General features: G+C 39.3%; 8 non-coding genes across 8 annotated transcripts; all 8 read left to right on the top strand.

The window, feature by feature from the left end:
- Window positions 1-4,052: 4,052 nt before the first annotated feature.
- Window positions 4,053-4,126, top strand: trnan-guu. The gene has a single exon. It is a non-coding gene; the product is annotated as a tRNA-Asn (tRNA).
- A 2,406-nt stretch (window positions 4,127-6,532) lies between these two features.
- Window positions 6,533-6,606, top strand: trnan-guu. The gene has a single exon. It is a non-coding gene; the product is annotated as a tRNA-Asn (tRNA).
- Window positions 6,607-8,961: 2,355 nt separating this feature from the next.
- Window positions 8,962-9,038, top strand: trnan-guu. The gene has a single exon. It is a non-coding gene; the product is annotated as a tRNA-Asn (tRNA).
- Window positions 9,039-20,415: 11,377 nt separating this feature from the next.
- trnan-guu lies at window positions 20,416-20,487 on the top strand. Its single transcript has one exon. It is a non-coding gene; the product is annotated as a tRNA-Asn (tRNA).
- A 347-nt stretch (window positions 20,488-20,834) lies between these two features.
- trnan-guu lies at window positions 20,835-20,909 on the top strand. Its single transcript has one exon. It is a non-coding gene; the product is annotated as a tRNA-Asn (tRNA).
- A 56-nt stretch (window positions 20,910-20,965) lies between these two features.
- trnan-guu lies at window positions 20,966-21,039 on the top strand. The gene has a single exon. It is a non-coding gene; the product is annotated as a tRNA-Asn (tRNA).
- A 333-nt stretch (window positions 21,040-21,372) lies between these two features.
- On the top strand, window positions 21,373-21,446 carry trnan-guu. The gene has a single exon. It is a non-coding gene; the product is annotated as a tRNA-Asn (tRNA).
- Window positions 21,447-21,793: 347 nt separating this feature from the next.
- trnan-guu lies at window positions 21,794-21,867 on the top strand. The gene has a single exon. It is a non-coding gene; the product is annotated as a tRNA-Asn (tRNA).
- Window positions 21,868-22,081: the final 214 nt, after the last annotated feature.

The raw sequence follows: 22,081 nt of genomic DNA, 5'->3' as shown, positions 1-22,081 counted from the left end.
GCTGTTAACCGAAAGGGGATGGTGGTTCAAGCCCACCCAGAGACGATGCTTAGAATTAAACAGTAGTTTATCTTCTTTCGTGAACAGAGGGAAGGGTTGGAAACCGATGGTGAAACTCATAGAACAAGCAGGCAACAAAATAATCAGCATTATACATCTTTCCTTAAATAAGACCTTATTTGTCACATCTATTCCTTTCCAATAAGTCCTTAGTTATCTATATATTTAGTTTGAAAATCCAGCTGGAGACATTATCAAACCTCTGTATTGACAAGCTTTATTGGTAAATGAAATAAACAATATGAGATCAAACAAATCCAGATAAATGGGGTGGCTCTCCGAGGCCACTCCCTTTCTGACTAAGGTAAGGGGTCTCTGTGGCACAATTGGTTAGCGTTGCTCGGCTGTTAACCGAAGGATGGTGGTTCAAGCCCACCAGGGACGATGCTTAAGTGAAATAGGTAGTTTGACTTGAAAACAAATCTTCTTTCTGTGAACAGAGTGGAATGGCTGAAACCATAGGATCAAACTCACAGACATGCAGGCAAATAAAGTACCTAGCATTATACATCTATTCCTTAAATAAGACGTTATTAGTCACATCCTCTCCTTCAACAAGTCCTTAGTTATCTATATTTAGTTTTTAAAATCCAGCTGGAGACATTATGAAACCTCTGTATTGACAAGCTTTTTATTGGTAAATGAAATAAACAAAAACGATCAAACAAATCCAGAAAATGGCGTGAAGCTGTCCCAGGCCACTCCACTTCTGACTAAGATAATGTCTCTGTATGCACTTGTTAGGCTGCTCGGGGCTGTTAACCGAAAAGGACAGTGGTTCAAGCCACCCAGAGACGCATGTGCTTGAATTAAATAGGTAGTTTATCTTCTTTCTGTGAACAGAGGGAAGGGTTGGAAAACCGTATGGTGAAACCTATAGAACAAGCAGGCAACAAAATAATCAGCATTATACATCTTTCCTTAAATAAGACCTTATTTGTCACACCTATTCCTTCAACAAGTCCTTAGTTATCTATATTTAGTTTGAAAAATCCAGCTGGAGACATTATCAAACCTCTGTATTGACAAGCTTTATTGGTAAATGAAATAAACAATATGAGATCAAACAAATCCAGATAAACAAAAGGCTCTCCGAGGCCACTCCCTTCTGACTAAGATAACAAGGTCTCTGGTGGCGCAATTGGTTAGCCCGCTCGGCTGTTAACCGAAAGGATGGTGGTTCAAGCTCACCCAGGGACGTATGTGCTTATGAAATAGGTAGTTTGATCTTGAAAACAAATCTTCTTTTCTGTGAACAGAGGGAATGGGCTGGAAACCATAGGATCAAACTCACAGAACATGCAGGCAACAAAGTACCTAGCATTATACATCTATTCCTTAAATAAGACGTTATTAGTCACATCCTTTCCTTCAACAAGTCCTTAGTTATCTATATTTAGTTTTTAAAATCCAGCTGGAGACATTATGAAACCTCTGTATTGACAAGCTTTATTGGTAAATGAAATAAACAAAACGAGATCAAACAAATCCAGAAAAATGGCGGTAGCTGTCCGAGGCCACTCCACTTTCTGACTAAGATAACAAGGTCTCTGTGGCGCAATTGGTTAGCGCGTTCCGCTGTTAACCGAAAGGATGGTGGGTTCAAGCCCACCTAGGACGATGTGCTTGAATTAAAATAGGTAGTTTATCTTCTTTCTGTGAACAGAGGGAAGGGTTGGAAAACCGTATGGTGAAACTCATAGAACAAGCAGGCAACAAAAATAATCAGCATTATACATCTTTTCCCTTAAATAAGACCTTATTTGTCACACCTATTCCTTCAACAAGTCCTTAGTTACTCCATATTTAGTTTGAAAAATCCAGCTGAGACATTATCAAATCTCTGTATTGACAAGCTTTATTGGTAAATGAAATAAACAATATGAGATCAAACAATCCAGATAAATGTGGGTATTCCCGAGGCCACTCCCCTTCTGACTAAGGTAAGGGGGTCTCTGTGGGCACAATTGGTTGGGGCTGTCGGCTGTTAACCGAAAGGATGGTGGTTCAAGCTCCACCCAGGGACGATGTGCTTTTATGAAATAGGTAGTTTGATCTTGAAAACAAATTCTCTTCTGTGAACAGAGGGAAATGGCTGGAAAACCATAGGATCAAACTCACAGAACAAGCAGGCAACAAAATAATCAGCATTATACATCTATTCCTTAAATAAGACGTTATTAGTCACATCCTTTCCTTCAACAAGTCCTTAGTTATCTATATTTAGTTTGAAAATCCAGCTGGAGACATTATCAAACCTCTGTATTGACAAGCTTTATTGGTAAATGAAATAAACAATATGAGATCAAACAAATCCAGATAAATGGGGTAGCTCTCCCAGGCCACTCCCCTTCTGACTACAAGGGGTCTCTGTGGCTAATTGGTTGGGGCGTGTTCTGGCTGTTAACCGAAAGGATGGTGGTCTGCCCACCCAGGGACGCATGCTTTTATGAAATAGGTAGTTTGATCTGAAAACAAATCTTCTTTCTGTGAACAGAGGGAAATGGCTGGAAAACTACAGGATCAAACTCACAGAACATGCAGGCAACAAAGTACCTAGCATTATACATCTATTCCTTAAATAAGATTTATTAGTCACATCCTTTCCTTCAACAAGTCCTTAGTTATCTATATTTAGTTTTTAAAATCCAGCTGGAGACATTATGAAACCTCTGTATTGACAAGCTTTATTGGTAAAATGAAATAAACAAACGAGATCAAACAACCAGAAACATGGTAGCTGTCCGAGGCCACCCACTTTCTGACTAAGATAACGTTGGTCTCTGTGGCGCAATTGTTAGCTACTGGCTGTTAACCGAAAGGATGTGGTGGTTCAAGCTCACCCAGGGACGCATGTGCTTGAATTAAATAGGTAGTTTATCTTCTTCTGTGAACAGAGGGAAGGGTTGGAAACCGTATGTGAACTTCAGAACAAGCAGGCAACAAACAATCAGCATTATACATCTTTTCCTAAATAAGACCTTATTTGTCACACCTATTCCTTTCAACAAGTCCTTAGTTATCTATATTTAGTTTGAAAAATCCAGCTGAGACATTATCAAACCTCTGTATTGACAAGCTATTGGTAAATGAAATAAACAATATGAGATCAAACAAATCCAGATAAATGGGGGTAGCTCTCCGAGGCCACTCCCTTCTGACTAAGGTAAGGGGTCTCTGTGGCGCAATTGGTTAGCGTTGCTCGGCTGTTAACCGAAAGGATGGTGGGTCTGCCCACCCAGGGACGATGTGCTTTTAAGTGAAATAGGTAGTTTGATCTTGAAAACAAATCTTCTTTCTGTGAACAGAGGGAATGGCTGGAAACCATAGAGGATCAAACTCACAGAACATGCAGGCAACAAAGTACCTAGCATTATACATCTATTCCTTAAATAAGACGTTATTAGTCACATCCCTTTCCTTCAACAAGTCCTAGTTATCTATATTTAGTTTTTAAAATCCAAATGGAGACATTATGAAACCTCTGTATTGACAAGCTTTATTGGTAAAATGAAATAAAAACGAGGATCAAACAATCCAGAAAAATGGCGTAGATGTCCGAGGCCACTCCACTTTCTGACTAAGATAACAAGGTCTCTGTGGCTAATGGTTGAAGGTTTCGACTGTTAACCGAAAGGATGGTGGTTCAAGCTCACCTAGGGACGCATGTGCTTGAATTAAATAGGTAGTTTATCTTCTTTCAGGAACAGAGGGAAGGGTTGGAAAACCGTATAGAAACTCAGAACAAGCAGGCAACAAAATAATCAGCATTATACATCTTTTCCTTTAAATAAGACCTATTTGTCACACCCATTCCTTCATAACAAGTCCTTAGTTATCTATATTTAGTTTGGAAAATCCAGCTGGAGACATTATCAAACCTCTGTATTGACAAGCTTTATTGGTAAATGAAATAAACAATATGAGATCAAACAAATCCAGATAAATGGGGGTAGGCTCGAGGCCACTCCCCCTTCTGACTAAGGTAAGGGGTCTCTGTGGCACAATTGGTTAGCGCGTCTGGCTGTTAACCGAAAGGATGGTGGTTCAAGCCCACCCAGGGACGCATGTGCTTTTATGAAATAGGTAGTTTGATCTTGAAAACAAATCTTCTTCAGAACAGAGGGAAATGGCTGGAAACCATAGATCAAACTCACAGAACAAGCAGGCAACAAAATAATCAGCATTATACATCTATTCCTTAAATAAGACGTTATTAGTCACATCCTTTCCTTCAACAAGTCCTTAGTTATCTATATTTAGTTTGAAAAACTAAATATGAGACATTATGAAACCTCTGTATTGACAAGCTTTATTGGTAAATGAAATAAACAATATGAGATCAAACAAATCCAGATAAATGGGGGTAGCTCGAGGCCACTCCACTTCTGGATTAAGATAACAAGGTCTCTGTGGCGCAATTGGTTGGGGCGTTGTCGGGTTGTTAACTGAAAGGATGGTGGTTCAAGCTCACCTAGGGACGCATGTGCTTGAATTAATAGGTAGTGTATCTTCTTTCTGTGAACAGAGGGAAGGGTTGGAAACCGTATGGTGAAACTCATAGAACAAGCAGGCAACAAAATAATCAGCATTATACATCTTTTCCTTAAATAAGACCTTATTTGTCACACTTCATTCCTTCAACAAGTCCTTAGTTATCTATATTTAGTTTGAAAAATCCAGCTGGAGACATTATCAAACCTCTGTATTGACAAGCTTTATTGGTAAATGAAATAAAACAATATGAGATCAAACAAATCCAGATAAATGGGGTAGCTCTCCGAGGCCACTCCCTTTCTGGTCAAGGCAGGGGGCCTCTGTGGCACAATTGGTTAGCTGCTCGGCTGTTAACCTAAAGGATGGTGGTTCGTTCACCCAGGGACGATGTGCTTTTATGAAATAGGTAGTTTGATCTGAAACAAATCTTCTTTCTGTGAACAGAGGGAATGGCTGGAAAACCATAGATCAAACTCACAGAACATGCATGGGGCAACAAAGTACTCAGCATTATACATCTATTCCTTAAATAAGACGTTATTAGTCACATCCTTTCCTTCAACAAGTCCTTAGTTATCTATTTAGTTTTAAAACTAAAGCTGAGACATTATGAAACCTCTGTATTGACAAGCTTTATTGGTAAATGAAATAAACAAAACGAGATCAAACAAATCCAGAAAATGGCGGTAGCTGTCCGAGGCCACTCACTTTCTGACTAAGATAACAAGGTCTCTGGGTGGCGCAATTGGTTAGCGCTGCTCGCTGTTAACCGAAAGGATGGTGGTTCCAAGCCCACCTAGGACGCATGTGCTTGAATTCAATAGGCAGTTTATCTTCTTCTGTGAACAGAGGGAAGGGTTGGGAAACCGGGATGGTGAAACTCATAGAACAAGCAGGCAACAAAATAATCAGCATTATACATCTTTTTCCTTAAATAAGACCTTATTTGTCACACCTATTCCTTCAACAACAAGTCCTTAGTTATCTATTTAGTTTGAAAATCCAGCTGAGACATTATCAAACCTCTGTATTGACAAGCTTTATTGGTAAATGAAATAAACAATATGAGATCAAACAAATCCAGATAAATGGGGGTAGCTCTCCGAGGCCACTCCCCTTTCTGACTAAGGTAAGGGGTTCCTGTGGTACAATTGGTTAGCGCTGCTCGGCTGTTAAATCAAAGGGATGGTGGTTCAAGCCCACCCAGGGACGCATGTGCTTTATGAAATAGGTAGTTTGATCTTTGAAAACAAATCTTCTTCTGTGAACAGAAGGAAGGGTTGGAAAACTAAAAGGGTGAAACTTGTTGGGGAACAAGCAGGCAACCAAATAATCAGCATTATACATCTATTCCTTAAATAAGACGTTATTAGTCACATCCTTTCCTTCAACAAGTCCTTAGTTATCTATATTTAGTTTTGAATAATCCAGCTGGAGACATTATGAAACCTCTGTATTGACAAGCTTTATTGGTAAATGAAATAAACAATATTAGATCAAACAAATCCAGATAAATGGGGGTAGCTCTCCGAGGCCACCCCTTCTGACTAAGATAACAAGGTCTCTGTGGCGAATTGGTTAGCTGGGTTTGGCTGTTAACCTAGTGATGGTGGTTCAAGCTCACCCAGGGACGATGTGCTTAAGGGAAATAGGTAGTTTGATCCCAAAACAAATCTTCTTTTCAGAACAGAGGGAATGGCTGGAACCATAGGATCAAACTCACAGAACATGCAGGCAACAAAGTACCTAGCATTATACATCTATTCCTTTAAATAAGACGTTATTAGTCACATCCTTTCCTTCAACAAGTCCTTAGTTATCTATATTTAGTTTTTAAAATCCAGCTGGAGACATTATGAAACCTCTGTATTGACAAGCTTATTGGAGAAATGAAATAAACAATATGAGATCAAACAAATCCAGATAAATGGGGGTAGCTCTCCGAGGCCACTCCCCTTTCTGACTAAGGTAAGGGGTCTCTGTGGCACAATTGGTTAGCGCGCTCGGCTGTTAACCGAAAGGATGGTGGTTCAAGCTCACCCAGGGACGCATGTGCTTTTATGAAATAGGTAGTTTGATCTTGAAAAACAAATCTTCTTTCTGTGAACAGAGGAATGGGCTGGAAACCAGGATCAAACCTACAGAACAAGCAGGCAACAAATAATCAGCATTATACATCTACTCCTTAAATAAGACGTTAGTCACATCCTTTCCTTCAACAAGTCCTTAGTTATCTATATTTAGTTTGAAAAATCCAGCTGGAGACATTATGAAACCTCTGTATTGGACAAGCTTTATTGCAAATGAAATAAACAATATGAGATCAAACAAATCCAGATAAATGGGGTATCCAGCCACTCCACTTTCTGGATTAAGATAACAAGCTCTCTGTGGACAATTGGTTAGCGCGTTCGGCTGTTAACCGAAAGGATGGTGGTTCAAGCCCACCCAGGGACGCATGTGCTTGAATTAAATAGGTAGTGTATCTTCTTTCTGTGAACAGAAGGAAGGGTTGGAAAACTGTATGGTGAAACTCATAGAACAAGCAGGCAACAAAATAATCAGCATTATACATCTATTCCTTAAATAAGACGTTATTAGTCACATCCTTTCCTTCAACAAGTCCTTAGTTATCTATATTTAGTTTGAAAAACTAAATATGAGACATTATGAAACCTCTGTATTGACAAGCTTTATTGGTAAATGAAATAAACAATATGAGATCAAACAAATCCAGATAAATGGGGGTAGCTCTCCGAGGCCACTCCACTTTCTGATTAAGATAACAAGGTCTCTGTGGCGCAATTGGTTAGCTGCTCGGCTGTTAACCGAAAGGATGGTGGTTCAAGCCCACCCAGGGTAGCTATGTACTTGAATTAAATAGGTAGTGTATCTTCTTTCTGTGAACAGAGGGAAGGTTGGAAAACTGCACAGAAACTCATAGAACAAGCAGGCAACAAAATAATCAGCATTATACATCTTTCCTTAAATAAGGACCTTATTTGTCACACCTATTCCTTCAACAAGTCCTTAGTTATCTATATTTAGTTTGAAAAATCCAGCTGGAGACATTATCAAATCTCTGTATTGACAAGCTTTATTGGTAAATGAAATAAACAATATGAGATCAAATAAATCCAGATAAATGGGGTAAGCCTCCGGAGGCTACTCCTTTCTGACTAAGGTAAGGGGGTCTCTGTGGCACAATTGGTTAGCGCGTCTGCTGTTAACCGAAGGATGGTGTTCAAGCTTCACCCAGGGACGATGTGCTTTTAAGGAAATAGGTAGTTTGATCTTGAAAACAAATCTCTTTCTGTGAACAGAGGGAATGGCTGGAAACCATAGGATCAAACTCACAGAACAAGCAGGCAACAAAATAATCAGCATTATACATCTATTCCTTAAATAAGACGTTATTAGTCACATCCTTTCCTTCAACAAGTCCTTAGTTATCTATATTTAGTTTGAATAATCCAGCTGGAGACATTATGAAACCTCTGTATTGACAAGCTTTATTGGTAAATGAAATAAACAATATTAGATCAAACAAATCCAGATAAATGGGGGTAGCTCTCCGAGGCCACTCCCCTTTCTGACTAAGATAACAAGGTCTCGGCGCAATTGGTTAGCGCTGTCATTGTTAATCAAAGGATGGTGGTTCAAGCCCTCCACCCAGGACGATGTGCTTTTAAGTGAAATAGGTAGTTTGATCTGAAAACAAATCTTCTTTCTGTGAACAGAGGGAATGGCTGGAAAACCATAGATCAACTACAGAACATGCAGGCAAATAAAGTACCTAGCATTATACATCTATTCCTTAAATAAGACGTTATTAGTCACATCCTTTCCTTCAATAAGTCCTTAGTTATCTATATTTAGTTTTTAAAACTAGCTGGAGACATTATGAAAACCTCTGTATTGACAAGTTTTATTGAAAATAAACAAAACGAGATCAAACAAATCCAGAAAAATGGCGCAGCTGTCCGAGGCCACCTAATTTCTGACTAAGATAACAAGGTCTCTGTGGCGCAATTGGTTGAAGCGCTGCTCGGCTGTTAACCGAAAGGATAGTGTCTGGGCTCACCCAGGGACGCATGTGCTTGAATTAAATAGGTAGTTTATCTTCTTCTGTCACAGAGGGAAGGGGTTGGAAACCGTATGGTGAAACTCAGAACAAGCAGGCAACAAAATAATCAGCATTATACATCTTTTTCCTAAATAAGACCTTATTTGTCACACCTTATTCCTTCAACAAGTCCTTAGTTATCTATATTTAGTTTGAAAATCCATTGAGACATTATGAAACCTCTCGATGTTTTTATTGGTACATGAAATAAACAATATGAGATCAAACAAATCCAGATAAATGGGGTATTTCGAGGCCACTCTTCTGACTAAGGTGGGGTCTCTGTGGCGCAATTGGTTGGGGGCGCGTCTGGCTGTTAACCTAAAGGATGGTGGTTCAAGCCCACCCAGGGACGCATGCTTTTATGAAATAGGTAGTTTGATCTTGAACAAATCTTCTTTCTGTGAACAGAGAATGGCTGGAAACCACAGGATCAAACCTACAGAATAAGCAGGCAACAAAATAATCAGCATTATACATCTACTCCTTAAATAAGACGTTATTAGTCACATCCTTTCCTTCAACAAGTCCTTAGTTATCTATATTTAGTTTGGAAAATCCAGCTGGAGACATTAAGGAACCTCTGTATTGACAAGCTTTATTGGTAAAATGAAATAAAACAATATGAGATCAAACAAATCCAGATAAATGGGGGTAGCTCTCCGAGGCCACTCCACTTTCTGGAGTAAGATAACAAGGTCTCCTGTGGCGCAATTGGTTAGCTGCTCGGGCTGTTAACCTAAAGGATGGTGGTTCAAGTCACCCAGGGGACGATGTGCTTGAAAATTAAATAGGTAGTGTATCTTCTTTTCTGTGAACAGAAGGAAGGGTTGGAAAACTGTATGGTGAAACTCAGAACAAGCAGGCAACCAAATAATCAGCATTATACATCTATTCCTAAATAAGACGTTATTAGTCACATCCTTTCCTTTTCAACAAGTCCTTAGTTATCTATTAATGAATAACTGAGACATTATGAAACCTCTGTATTGACAAGCTTTATTGTAAATGAAATAAAATAATATTAGGATCAAACAACCAGATAAATGGGGTATTCTCCCGAGGCCACTCTTCTGACTAAGGTAAGGGGGTCTCTGTGGCACAATTGGGTTAGCGCTGCCTGGGCTGTTAATCGAAAGGATGGTGGTTCAAGCTCACCCAGGGACGATGGGCTTTTATGAAATAGGTAGTTTGATCTTGAAAACAAATCTTCTTTCTAGGGAACAGAGGAATGGCTGGAAACCATAGATCAAACTCACAGAACAAGCAGGCAACAAAAATAATCAGCATTATACACATCTATTCCCAAGGCATTTACAGTCACATCCTTTCCTTCAACAAGTCCTTAGTTATCTATATTTAGTTTGAAAAACTAAATATGAGACATTATGAAACCTCTGTATTGACAAGCTTTATTGGTAAATGAAATAAACAATATGAGATCAAACAAATCCAGATAAATGGGGGTAGCTCTCCGAGGCCACTCCACTTTCTGATTAAGATAACAAGGTCTCTGTGGCGCAATTGGTTAGCGCGCTTCGCTGTTAACCTAAAGGATGTGGTTCGGCTCACCTAGGACGATGTGCTTGACTTAATAGGTAGTGTATCTTCTTTCTCTGTGAACAGAAGGAAGGGTTGGAACCGTATGGTGAAACTCCAGAACAAGCAGGCAACAAAATAATCAGCATTATACATCTATTCCCAAATAAGACGTTATTAGTCACATCCTTTCCTTCAACAAGTCCTTAGTTATCTATATCTAGTTTGAAAATCCAGCTGGAGACATTATCAAACCTCTGTATTGACAAGCTTTATTGGTACATGAAATAAACACAATATGATCAAACAACCAGATAAATGGGGTAGTTTCTGAGGCCACTCCCCTTTCTGACTAAGGCAGGGTCTCTGTGGCGAATTATTAGCTGCTCGGGGCTGTTAACCGAAAGGATGGTGGTTCAAGCTCACCAGGGACGCATGTGCTTTTATGAACAGGTAGTTTGATCTTGAAAACAAATCTTCTTTCTGTGAACAGAGGGAATGGCTGGAAAACCATAGGATCAAACTCACATGCAGGCAACAAAGTACCTAGCATTATACATCTATTCCTTAAATAAGACGTTATTAGTCACATCCTTTCCTTCAACAAGTCCTTAGTTATCTATATTTAGTTTTTAAAATCCAGCTGAGACATTATGAAACTCTGTAGCTGACAAGCTTTATTGGTAAATGAAAGAACAAACGAGATCAAAAACAAATCCAGAAAATGGCGGTAGCTGTCCGAGGCCACTCCACCTTCTGGACTAAGATAACAAGGTCTCTGTGGCGCAATTGGTTAGCGTTGTTCGGCTGTTAATCGAAAGGATGGTGGTTCAAGCTCACCTAGGACGCATGTGCTTGAATTAAATAGGTAGTCATCTTCGTGAACAGAGTGGGAAGGTTGGAAACCGTATGGTGAAACTCATAGAACAAGCAGGCAACAAAATAATCAGCATTATACATCTTTCCAAATAAGACCTATTTGTCACACCTATTCCTTCAATGTAAGTCCTTAGTTATCTATATTTAGTTTGAAAATCCAGCTGAGACATTATCAAACCTCTGTATTGACAAGCTTTATTGGTAAATGAAATAAAACAATATGAGATCAACAAATCCAGATAAATGGGGTAGTTTTCCGAGGCTACTCCCCTTTCTGACGAAGGGTAAGTGGGTCTCTGTGGCACAATTGGTTAGCTGCTCGGCTGTTAACCAAAGGATGGTGGTTCAAGCCCACCCAGGGTAGCATGTGCTTTTATGAAATAGGTAGTTTGATCTTGAAAACAAATCTCTTCTGTGAACAAAGGGAATGTATTGGAAACCATAGGATCAAACTCACAGAACAAGCAGGCAACAAACAATCAGCATTATACATCTATTCCTTAAATAAGACGTTATTAGTCACATCCTTTCCTTCAACAAGTCCTCTAGTTATCTATATTTAGTTTGAAAATCCAGCTGACATTATGAAACCTCTGTATTGACAAGCTTTTATTGGTAAAATGAAATAAACAAAATCCAGATCAACAAATCCAGAAAAATGGCGGTAGCTGTCCGAGGCCACTCCACTTTCTGACTAAGATAACAAGGTCTCTGTGGCGCAATTGGTTAGGCGCGGGTTTCTCGGCTGTTAACCGTGGATGGTGGTTCAAGCTCACCTAGGGACGATGCTTGAATTAAATAGGTAGTATCTTCTTTTCTGTGAACAGAAGGAAGGGTTGAAAACTGTATGGTGAAACTCATAGAACAAGCAGGCAACCAAATAATCAGCATTATACACTATTCCCTTAAATAAGACGTTATTAGTCACATCCTTTCCTTCAACAAGTCCTTAGTTATCTACATTAGCTTGAATAATCCAGCTGAGACATTAAGTGAAACCTCTGTATTGACAAGCTTTTATTGGTAAATGAAATAAACAATATTAGATCAAACAAATCCAGATAAATGGGGTAGTTCTCTGAGGCCACCTCTTTCTGACTAAGGTAAGGGGGTCTCTGTGGCACACAATTGGTTAGCTGCTCGGCTGTTAACCGAAAGGATGGTGGTTCTAAGCCCACCCAGGGACGATGTGTTTTTATGAAATAGGTAGTTTGATCTTTGAAAACAAATCTTCTTTCAGAACAGAGGGAATGGCTGGAAAACCATAGGATCAAACTCACAGAACAAGAAAACAAAAATAATCAGCATTATACATCTATTCTTAAATAAGATCGCTATTAGTCACATCCTTTCCTTCAACGTGGGGCAAGTCCTTAGTTATCTATATTTAGTTTTTAAAATCCAGCTGGAGACATTATGAAACCTCTGTATTGACAAGCTTTATTGGTAAATGAAATAAACAATATGAGATCAAAACAACCAGATAAATGGGTAGTCAGCTACTCCCCTTTCTGACTAAGGTAAGGGGGTCTCAGGCACAATTGGTTAGCGCGCTCGGCTGTTAATCGAAAAGGACGCCAGTGGGTTCAAGCTCACCCAGGGACGCATGTGCTTATGAAATAGGTAGTTTGATCTTGAAAAACAAATCTTCTTTCTGTGAACAGAGGGAATGGCTGGAAAACCATAGGATCAAACTCACAGAACAAGCAGGCAACAAAATAATCAGCATTATACATCTACTCCTTAAATAAGACGTTATTAGTCACATCCTTTCCTTTCAATGTCCTTAGTTATCTATATTTATTTGAAAATCCAGCTGGAGACATTATGAAACCTCTGTATTGACAAGCTTTATTGGTAAATGAAATAAACAATATGAGATCAAACAAACCAGATAAATGGGGGTAGGCTCTCCGAGGCCACTCCCACTTTCTGATTAAGATAACAAGCCTCCCTCTGTGGCGCAATTGGTTAGCGTTGCTCACTAACCGAAAGGATGGTAAAGGTTCAAGCCCACCCAGAGAGACGCATGTGCTTGAATTAAATAGGTAGTGTATCTTCTTTCTGTGAACAGAAGGAAGGGTTGGAAAACTGTATGGTGAAACTCATAGAACAAGCAGGCAACAAAATAATCAGCATTATACATCTATTCCTTAAATAAGACGTTATTAGTCACATCCTCTCTTCAACAAGTCCTTATTATCTATATTTAGTTTGAAAACTAAATATGAGACATTGCAACCCTCTGTATTGACAAGCTTTATTGGTAAATGAAATAATAATATGAGATCAAACAAATCCAGATAAATGGGGGTAGCTCTCCGAGGCCACTCCACTTTCTGATTAAGATAACAAGGTCTCTGTGGCGCAATTGGTTAGCGCGCTCGCTGTTAACCGGTAAAGTGATGGTGGTTCAAGCCCACCCAGGGAAGGTACTGGAATTAAATAGGTAGTGTATCTTCTTTCTGTGAACAGAGGGAAGGGTTGGAAACCGTATGGCAAAACTCATAGAACAAGCAGGCAACAAAATAATCAGCATTATACATCTTTTCCTTAAATAAGACCTTATTTGTCACACCTATTCCTTCATCAAGTCCTTAGTTATCTATTTAGTTTGAAAATCCAGCTGAGACATTATCAAATCTCTGTATTGACAAGCTTTATTAAAACAAATAAACAATATGAGATCAAACAAATTCAGGATAAATGGGGTAGCTCGAGGCCACTCCTCTGACTAAGGTAAAGGGGTCTCTGTGGCACAATTGGTTAGCTGTCAGGCTGTTAACCGAAAGGATGGTGGTTCAAGCTCACCCAGGGACGCATGTGCTTTTAAGTGAAATAGGTAGTTTGATCTTGAAAACAAATCTTCTTTCTGTGAACAGAGGGAATGGCTGGAAAACCACAGGGATCAAACTCACAGAACAAGCAGGCAACAAAATAATCAGCATTATACATCTATTCCTTAAATAAGACGTTATTAGTCACATCCTTCCTTCAACAAGTCCTTAGTTATCTATATTTAGTTTGAATAATCCAGCTGAGACATTATGAAACCCTCTGTATTGACAAGCTTTATTGGTAAATGAAATAAACAATATTAGATCAATAAATCCAGATAAATGGGTAGCCTCTGAGGCCACTCCCCTTCTGACTAAGATAATAAGGTCTCTGTGGCTTAATTGGTTAGCGCTGCCTCGGCTGTTAACCGAAAGGATGGTGGTTCAAGCCCACCCAGGGACGCATGTGCTTTGCGGAAATAGGTAGTTTGATCTTGGAAAAAAACAAATCTTCTTTCTGTGAACAGAGGGAATGGCTGGAAAACCATAGGATCAAACTCACAGAACATGCAGGCAATAAAGCATCAGCATTATACATCTATTCCTTAAATAAGACGTTACAGTCACACTCTTTCCTTTCAACAAGTCCTTAGTTATCTATATTTAGTTTTTAAATCCAGCTGGAGACATTATGAAACCTCTGTATTGACAAGCTTTATTGGTAAATGAAATAAACAAAACGAGATCAAACAAATCCAGAAAATGGCGTAGCTGTCCAGGCCACCCACTTCTGACTAAGATAACAAGGTCTCTGTGGCGCAATTGGTTAAAGGTTTCTCGGCTGTTAACCGAAGGATGTAGGTTCAAGCTCACCTGTGGACGCATGCTTGAATTAAATAGGTAGTTTATCTTCTCTTCTGTCAACAGAGGAAGGGTTGGAAAACCGTATGGTGAAACTCATAGAACAAGCAGGCAACAAAATAATCAGCATTATGGCATCTTTTCCTTAAATAAGACCTTATTTGTCACACCTATTCCTTCAACAAGTCCTTAGTTATCTATATTTGGGTTTGAAAAATCCAGCTGGAGACATTATGAAACCTCTGTATTGACAAGCTATTGGTACATGAAATAAACAATATGAGATCAAACAAATCCAGATAAATGGGGGTAGCTCTCCAGGCCACTCTCTGGACTAAGGTAAGGGGTCTCTGTGGCTAATTGATAGCGTTGCCTCGGCTGTTAACCGAAAGGATGGTGGTTCAAGCCCACCCAGGGACGCATGTGCTTTTATGAAATAGGTAGTTTGATCTTTGAAAACAAATCTCTTCTGTGAACAGAGGGAATGGCTGGAAACCATAGGATCAAACTCACAGAATAAGCAGGCAAAACAATCAGCATTATACATCTACTCCTTAAATAAGACGTTATTAGTCACATCCTTTCCTTCAACAAATTTAGTTATCTATATTTATTGGAAAATCCACAGCTGGAGACATTATGAAACCTCTGTATTGACAAGCTTTATTGGTAAATGAAATAAAAACAATATGAGATCAAACAAATCCAGATAAATGGGGGTAGGGCTCTCGAGGCTACCCACTTTCTGAGTAAGATAACAAGGTCTCTGTGGCGCAATTGGTTAGCGCGCTGCTGTTAACCGGTTGGGACAGGTTCGCTCACTCTAGGGACGTATGTGCTTGAATTAAATAGGTAGTGTATCTTCTTTCTGTGAACAGAAGGAAGGGTTGGAAAACTGTATGGTGAAACTCATAGAACAAGCAGGCAACAAAATAATCAGCATTATACATCTATTCCTTAAATAAGACGTTATTAGTCACATCCTTTCCTTCAACAAGTCCTTAGTTATCTATATTTAGTTTGAATAATCCAGCTGGAGACATTATGAAACCTCTGTATTGACAAGCTTTATTGGTAAATGAAATAAACAATATTAGATCAAACAAATCCAGATAAATGGGGGTAGCTCTCCGAGGCCACTCCCCTTTCTGACTAAGGTAGTCTCTGTGGCACAATTGGTTAGCGCTGTCATTGTTAACCTAAAGGATGGTGGTCTGCTTCACCCAGGGACGTATGCTTATGAAATAGGTAGTTTGATCTTGAAAACAAATCTTCTTTCTGTGAACAGAGGGAATGGCTGGAAACCATAGGATCAAACTCACAGAACAAGCAGGCAACAAAATAATCAGCATTATACATCTATTCCTTAACAAGACGTTATTAGTCACATCCTTTCCTTCATCAAGTCCTTAGTTATCTATATTTAGTTTGAAAACTAAATATGAGACATTATGAAACCTCTGTATTGACAAGCTTTATTGGTAAAAATGAAATAAACAATATGAGATCAAACAAATCCAGATAAATGGGGGCAGGCTCTCCGAGGCCACTCCACTTTCTGATTAAGATACTGTCTCTGTGGCGCAATTGGTTAGCGCGCGCTCGGCTGTTAACCTAAAGGATGGTGGTTCAAGCTCACTCCAGGGACGCATGTGCTTGACTTAATAGGTAGTGTATCTTCTTTCTGTGAACAGAAGGAAGGGTTGGAAAACTGTAAGTGGTGAAACTCATAGAACAAGCAGGCAACAAAATAACTGCATTATACATCTATTCCCCTTAAATAAGACGTTATTAGTCACATCCTTTCCTTCAACAAGTCCCAGTTATCTATATTTAGTTTGAAAAATCCAGCTGGAGACATTATGAAACCTCTGTATTGACAAGCTTTATTGGTACATGAAATAAACAATATGAGATCAAACAAATCCAGATAAATGGGGTAGTTTCCTTCCAGGCCACTCCCCTTTCACCCATGTAAGGGGGTCCTGTGGCGCAATTGGTTAGCGCGTCGGGCTGTTAACTCGAAAGGATGGGTGGTTCAAGCCCACCCAGGGACGCATGTGCTTTTAAGTGAAATAGGTAGTTTGATCTGAAAACAAATCTCTTTCTGTGAACAGAGGGAATGGCTGGAAACCATAGATCAAACTCACAGAACATGCAGGCAACAAAGTACCTAGCATTATACATCTATTCCTTAAATAAGACGTTATTAGTCACATCCTTTCCTTCAACAAGTCCTTAGTTATCTATTTAGTTTTAAAAATCCAGCTGAGACATTATGAAAACCCTCTGTATTGACAAGCTTTTATTGAGAATGAAAATAACAAAACGAGATCAAACAAATCCAGAAAAAAATGGCTTAGCTGTCCGAGGCCACTCCACTTTCTGACTAAGATAATGTCTCTGTGGCGCAAATTGGCTAGCGCTGCTCGGCTGTTAATCGAAAGGATGGGTGGTTCAAGCCCACCCAGGACGCATGTGCTTGAATTAAATAGGTAGTTTATCTTCTTTCTGTGAACAGAGGGAAGGGTTGGAAACCGTATGGTGAAACTCATAGAACAAGCAGGCAACAAAATAATCAGCATTATACATCTTTTCCTTAAATAAGACCTTATTTGTCACACCTATTCCTTCAACAAGTCCTTAGTTATCTATATTTAGTTTGAAAAATCCAGCTGGAGACATTATCAAACCTCTGTATTGACAAGCTTTATTGGTAAATGAAATAAACAATATGAGATCAAACAAATCCAGATAAATGGGGGAGAAGCCTGAGGCCACCCTTTCTCTGACGAAGGTAAGTGGGTCTCTGTGGCACAATTGGTTAGCGACTGCTGTTAACCGAAAGGATGGTGGTTCAAGCCCACCCAGGGCAGTGCATGTGCTTTTATGAAATAGGTAGTTTGATCTTGAAAACAAATCTTCTTTTCTGTGAACAAAGGGAATGGCTGGAAAACCATAGATCAAACTCACAGAACAAGCAGGCAACAAAATAATCTCATTATACATCTATTCCTAAATAAGACGTTATTAGTCAAGCATCCTTTCCTTCAACAAGTCCTTGTAGTTATCTATATTTAGTTTGAAAATCCAGCTGAGACATTATGAAACCTCTGTATTGACAAGTTTTATTGGTAAATGAAATAAAACAAAACGAGATCAAACAAATCCAGAAAATGGCGGTAGCTGTCCGAGGCCACCTAATTTCTCTGACTAAGATAACAAGGTCTCTGTGGCGCAATTGGTTAGCGCTGTCACAGCAACCGAAAGGATGGTGGTTCGCTTCCACCTAGGGGACTTATGCTTGAATTAAGCAGTAGTGTATCTTCTTCTGTGAACAGAAGGAAGGGTTGGAAAACTGTATGGTGAAACCCTATAGAACAAGCAGGCAACCAAATAATCAGCATTATACATCTATTCCTTAAATAAGACGTTATTAGTCACATCCTTTCCTTCAACAAGTCCTTAGTTATCTATATTTAGTTTGAATAATCCAGTTGAGACATTAGAAACCCTCTGTATTGACAAGCTTTATTGGTAAAATGAAATAAATATTAGATCAAAACAAATCCAGATAAATGGGGGTAGCTCTCCCGAGGCCACTCCCTTTCCCTGACTAAGGCAAGGGGGTCTCTGTGGCACAATTGGTTAGCGCTCGGCTGTTAACCGAAAGGATGCAGGTTCAAGCCCACCCAGGGACGGATGTGCTTTTATGAAATAGGTAGTTTGATCTTGAAAACAAATCTTCTTTCTGTGAACAGAGGGAATGGCTGGAAACCATAGGATCAAAACTCACAGAACAAGCAGGCAACAAAATAATCAGCATTTATACATCTATTCCTTAAAATAAGACGTTATTAGTCACATCCTTTCCTTCAACAAGTCCTTACATTTATATTTAGTTTGAAAACTAAATATGAGACATTATGAAACCTCTGTATTGACAAGCTTTATTGGTAAAAATGAAATAAACAATATGAGATCAAACAAATCCAGATAAATGGGGGTAGCTCTCCGAGGCCACTCCCCTTTCTGACTAAGATAACAAGGTCCAGGCGCAATTATTAGCTGCTGGCCATAACCCCAAAGGATGGTGGTTCAAGCCACCCAGGATTTTATGTGCTTGAATTAAATAGGTAGTTTATCTTCTTTCTGTGAACAGAGGAAGGGTTGGAAAACTGTATCTTCTTTCTGTGAACAGAGGAAGGGTTGGAAAACCGTATGGTGAAACTCATAGAACAAGCAGGCAACAAAATAATCAGCATTCTACATCTTTTCCTTAAATAAGACCTTATTTGTCACACCTATTCCTTCAACAAGTCCTTAGTTATCTATATTTAGTTTGAAAATTCGCTGGAGACATTATCAAACCTCTGTATTGACAAGCTTTATTGGTAAATGAAATAAACAATATGAGATCAAACAAATCCAGATAAATGGGGTAGCTCTCGAGGCCACTCCCTTTCTGACTAAGGTAAGGGTCTCTGTGGCACAATTAGTTAGCGCGGTCGGCTGTTAACCGAAAGGATGGTGGTTCAACTCCACAGGGACGCATGTGCATTAAATGTAGAATTATCTTCTTTCTGTGAACAGAGGAAGGGTTGGAAAACCATGGTGAAACTCACAGAACAAGCAGGCAACAAAATAATCAGCATTATACATCTATTCCTTAAATAAGACGTTATTAGTCACATCCTTTCCTTCAACAAGTCCTTAGTTATCTATATTTAGTTTGAAAATCCAGCTGAGACATTATCAAACCTCTGTATTGACAAGCTTTATTGGTAAATGAAATAAACAATATGAGATCAAACAAATCCAGATAAATGGGGTGGCTCCGAGGCCACTCCCTTTCTGACTAAGATAACAAGGTCTCTGTGGCGCAATTGGTTAGCGCGTTCGCTGTACCGAAAGGATGGTGGTTCAAGCCCGCCCAGGGACGCATGTGCTTTTATGAAATAGGTAGTTTGATCTTGAAAACAATCTTCTTTCTGTGAACAGAGTGAAGGGTTGGAAAACTATGTGAAACTCATAGAACAAGCAGGCAACAAAATAATCAGCATTATACATCTATTCCTTAAATAAGATGTTATTAGTCACATCCTTTCCTTCAACAAGTCCTTAGTTATCTATATTTAGTTTTTAAAATCCAGCTGGAGACATTATCAAACCTCTGTATTGACAAGCTTTATTGGTAAATGAAATAAACAATATGAGATCAAACAAATCCAGATAAATGGGGTAGCTCTCCAGGCCTCCCTTTCTGACTAAGATAACAAGGTCTCTGTGGCGCAATTGGTTTAGCGTTGGCTGTTGAAAGGATGGTGGTTCAAGCCCACCCAGGGACGCATGTGCTTGAATTAAATAGGTAGTTTATCTTCTTTCTGTGAACAGAGGAAGGGTTGGAAAACCGTATGGTGAAACTCATAGAACAAGCAGGCAACAAAATAATCAGCATTATACATCTTTTCCTTAAATAAGACCTTATTTGTCACACCTATTCCTTCAACAAGTCCTTAGTTATCTATATTTAGTTTGAAAATCCAGCTGGAGACATTATCAAACCTCTGTATTGACAAGCTTTATTGGTAAATGAAATAAACAATATGAGATCAAACAAATCCAGATAAATGGGGTAGCTCTCGAGGCCACTCCCTTTCTGACTAAGGTAATGGGGTCCGTGGCACAATTGGTTAGCGCGTTCGGCTGTTAACCGAAAGGATGGTGGTTCAAGCCCACCCAGGGACGCATGTGCTTTTATGAAATAGGTAGTTTGATCTTGAAAACAAATCTTCTTTCTGTGAACAGAGGGAATGGCTGGAAAACCATAGGATCAAACTCACAGAACAAGCAGGCAACAAAATAATCAGCATTATACATCTATTCCTTAAATAAGACGTTATTAGTCACATCCTTTCCTTCAACAAGTCCTTAGTTATCTATATTTAGTTTGAATAATCCAGCTGGAGACATTATGAAACCTCTGTATTGACAAGCTTTATTGGTAAATGAAATAAACAATATTAGATCAAACAAATCCAGATAAATGGGGGTAGCTCTCCGAGGCCACTCCCCTTTCTGACTAAGATAACAAGGTCTCTGTGGCGCAATTGGTTAGCGCGTTCGGCTGTTAACCGAAAGGATGGTGGTTCAAGCCCACCCAGGGTACCTAGAAAAATGGCGGTAGCTGTCCGAGGCCACTCCACTTTCTGACTAAGATAACAAGGTCTCTGTGGCGCAATTGGTTAGCGCGTTCGGCTGTTAACCGAAAGGATGGTGGTTCAAGCCCACCCAGGGACGCATGTGCTTGAATTAAATAGGTAGTTTATCTTCTTTCTGTGAACAGAGGGAAGGGTTGGAAAACCGTATGGTGAAACTCATAGAACAAGCAGGCAACAAAATAATCAGCATTATACATCTTTTCCTTAAATAAGACCTTATTTGTCACACCTATTCCTTCAACAAGTCCTTAGTTATCTATATTTAGTTTGAAAAATCCAGCTGGAGACATTATCAAACCTCTGTATTGACAAGCTTTATTGGTAAATGAAATAAACAATATGAGATCAAACAAATCCAGATAAATGGGGGTAGCTCTCCGAGGCCACTCCCCTTTCTGACTAAGGTAAGGGGGTCTCTGTGGCACAATTGGTTAGCGCGTTCGGCTGTTAACCGAAAGGATGGTGGTTCAAGCCCACCCAGGGACGCATGTGCTTTTATGAAATAGGTAGTTTGATCTTGAAAACAAATCTTCTTTCTGTGAACAGAGGGAATGGCTGGAAAACCATAGGATCAAACTCACAGAACATGCAGGCAACAAAGTACCTAGCATTATACATCTATTCCTTAAATAAGACGTTATTAGTCACATCCTTTCCTTCAACAAGTCCTTAGTTATCTATATTTAGTTTTTAAAATCCAGCTGGAGACATTATGAAACCTCTGTATTGACAAGCTTTATTGGTAAATGAAATAAACAAAACGAGATCAAACAAATCCAGAAAAATGGCGGTAGCTGTCCGAGGCCACTCCACTTTCTGACTAAGATAACAAGGTCTCTGTGGCGCAATTGGTTAGCGCGTTCGGCTGTTAACCGAAAGGATGGTGGTTCAAGCCCACCCAGGGACGCATGTGCTTGAATTAAATAGGTAGTTTATCTTCTTTCTGTGAACAGAGGGAAGGGTTGGAAAACCGTATGGTGAAACTCATAGAACAAGCAGGCAACAAAATAATCAGCATTATACATCTTTTCCTTAAATAAGACCTTATTTGTCACACCTATTCCTTCAACAAGTCCTTAGTTATCTATATTTAGTTTGAAAAATCCAGCTGGAGACATTAT

The sequence above is a fragment of the Hippoglossus stenolepis genome, chromosome 7 (genome assembly GCF_022539355.2).
Source record: "Hippoglossus stenolepis isolate QCI-W04-F060 chromosome 7, HSTE1.2, whole genome shotgun sequence".
NCBI classification, from domain to species: Eukaryota; Metazoa; Chordata; class Actinopteri; order Pleuronectiformes; family Pleuronectidae; genus Hippoglossus; species Hippoglossus stenolepis.
Note: the sequence above shows the minus strand (reverse complement) of the source record. Positions and strands in the feature narration are given on the sequence as shown.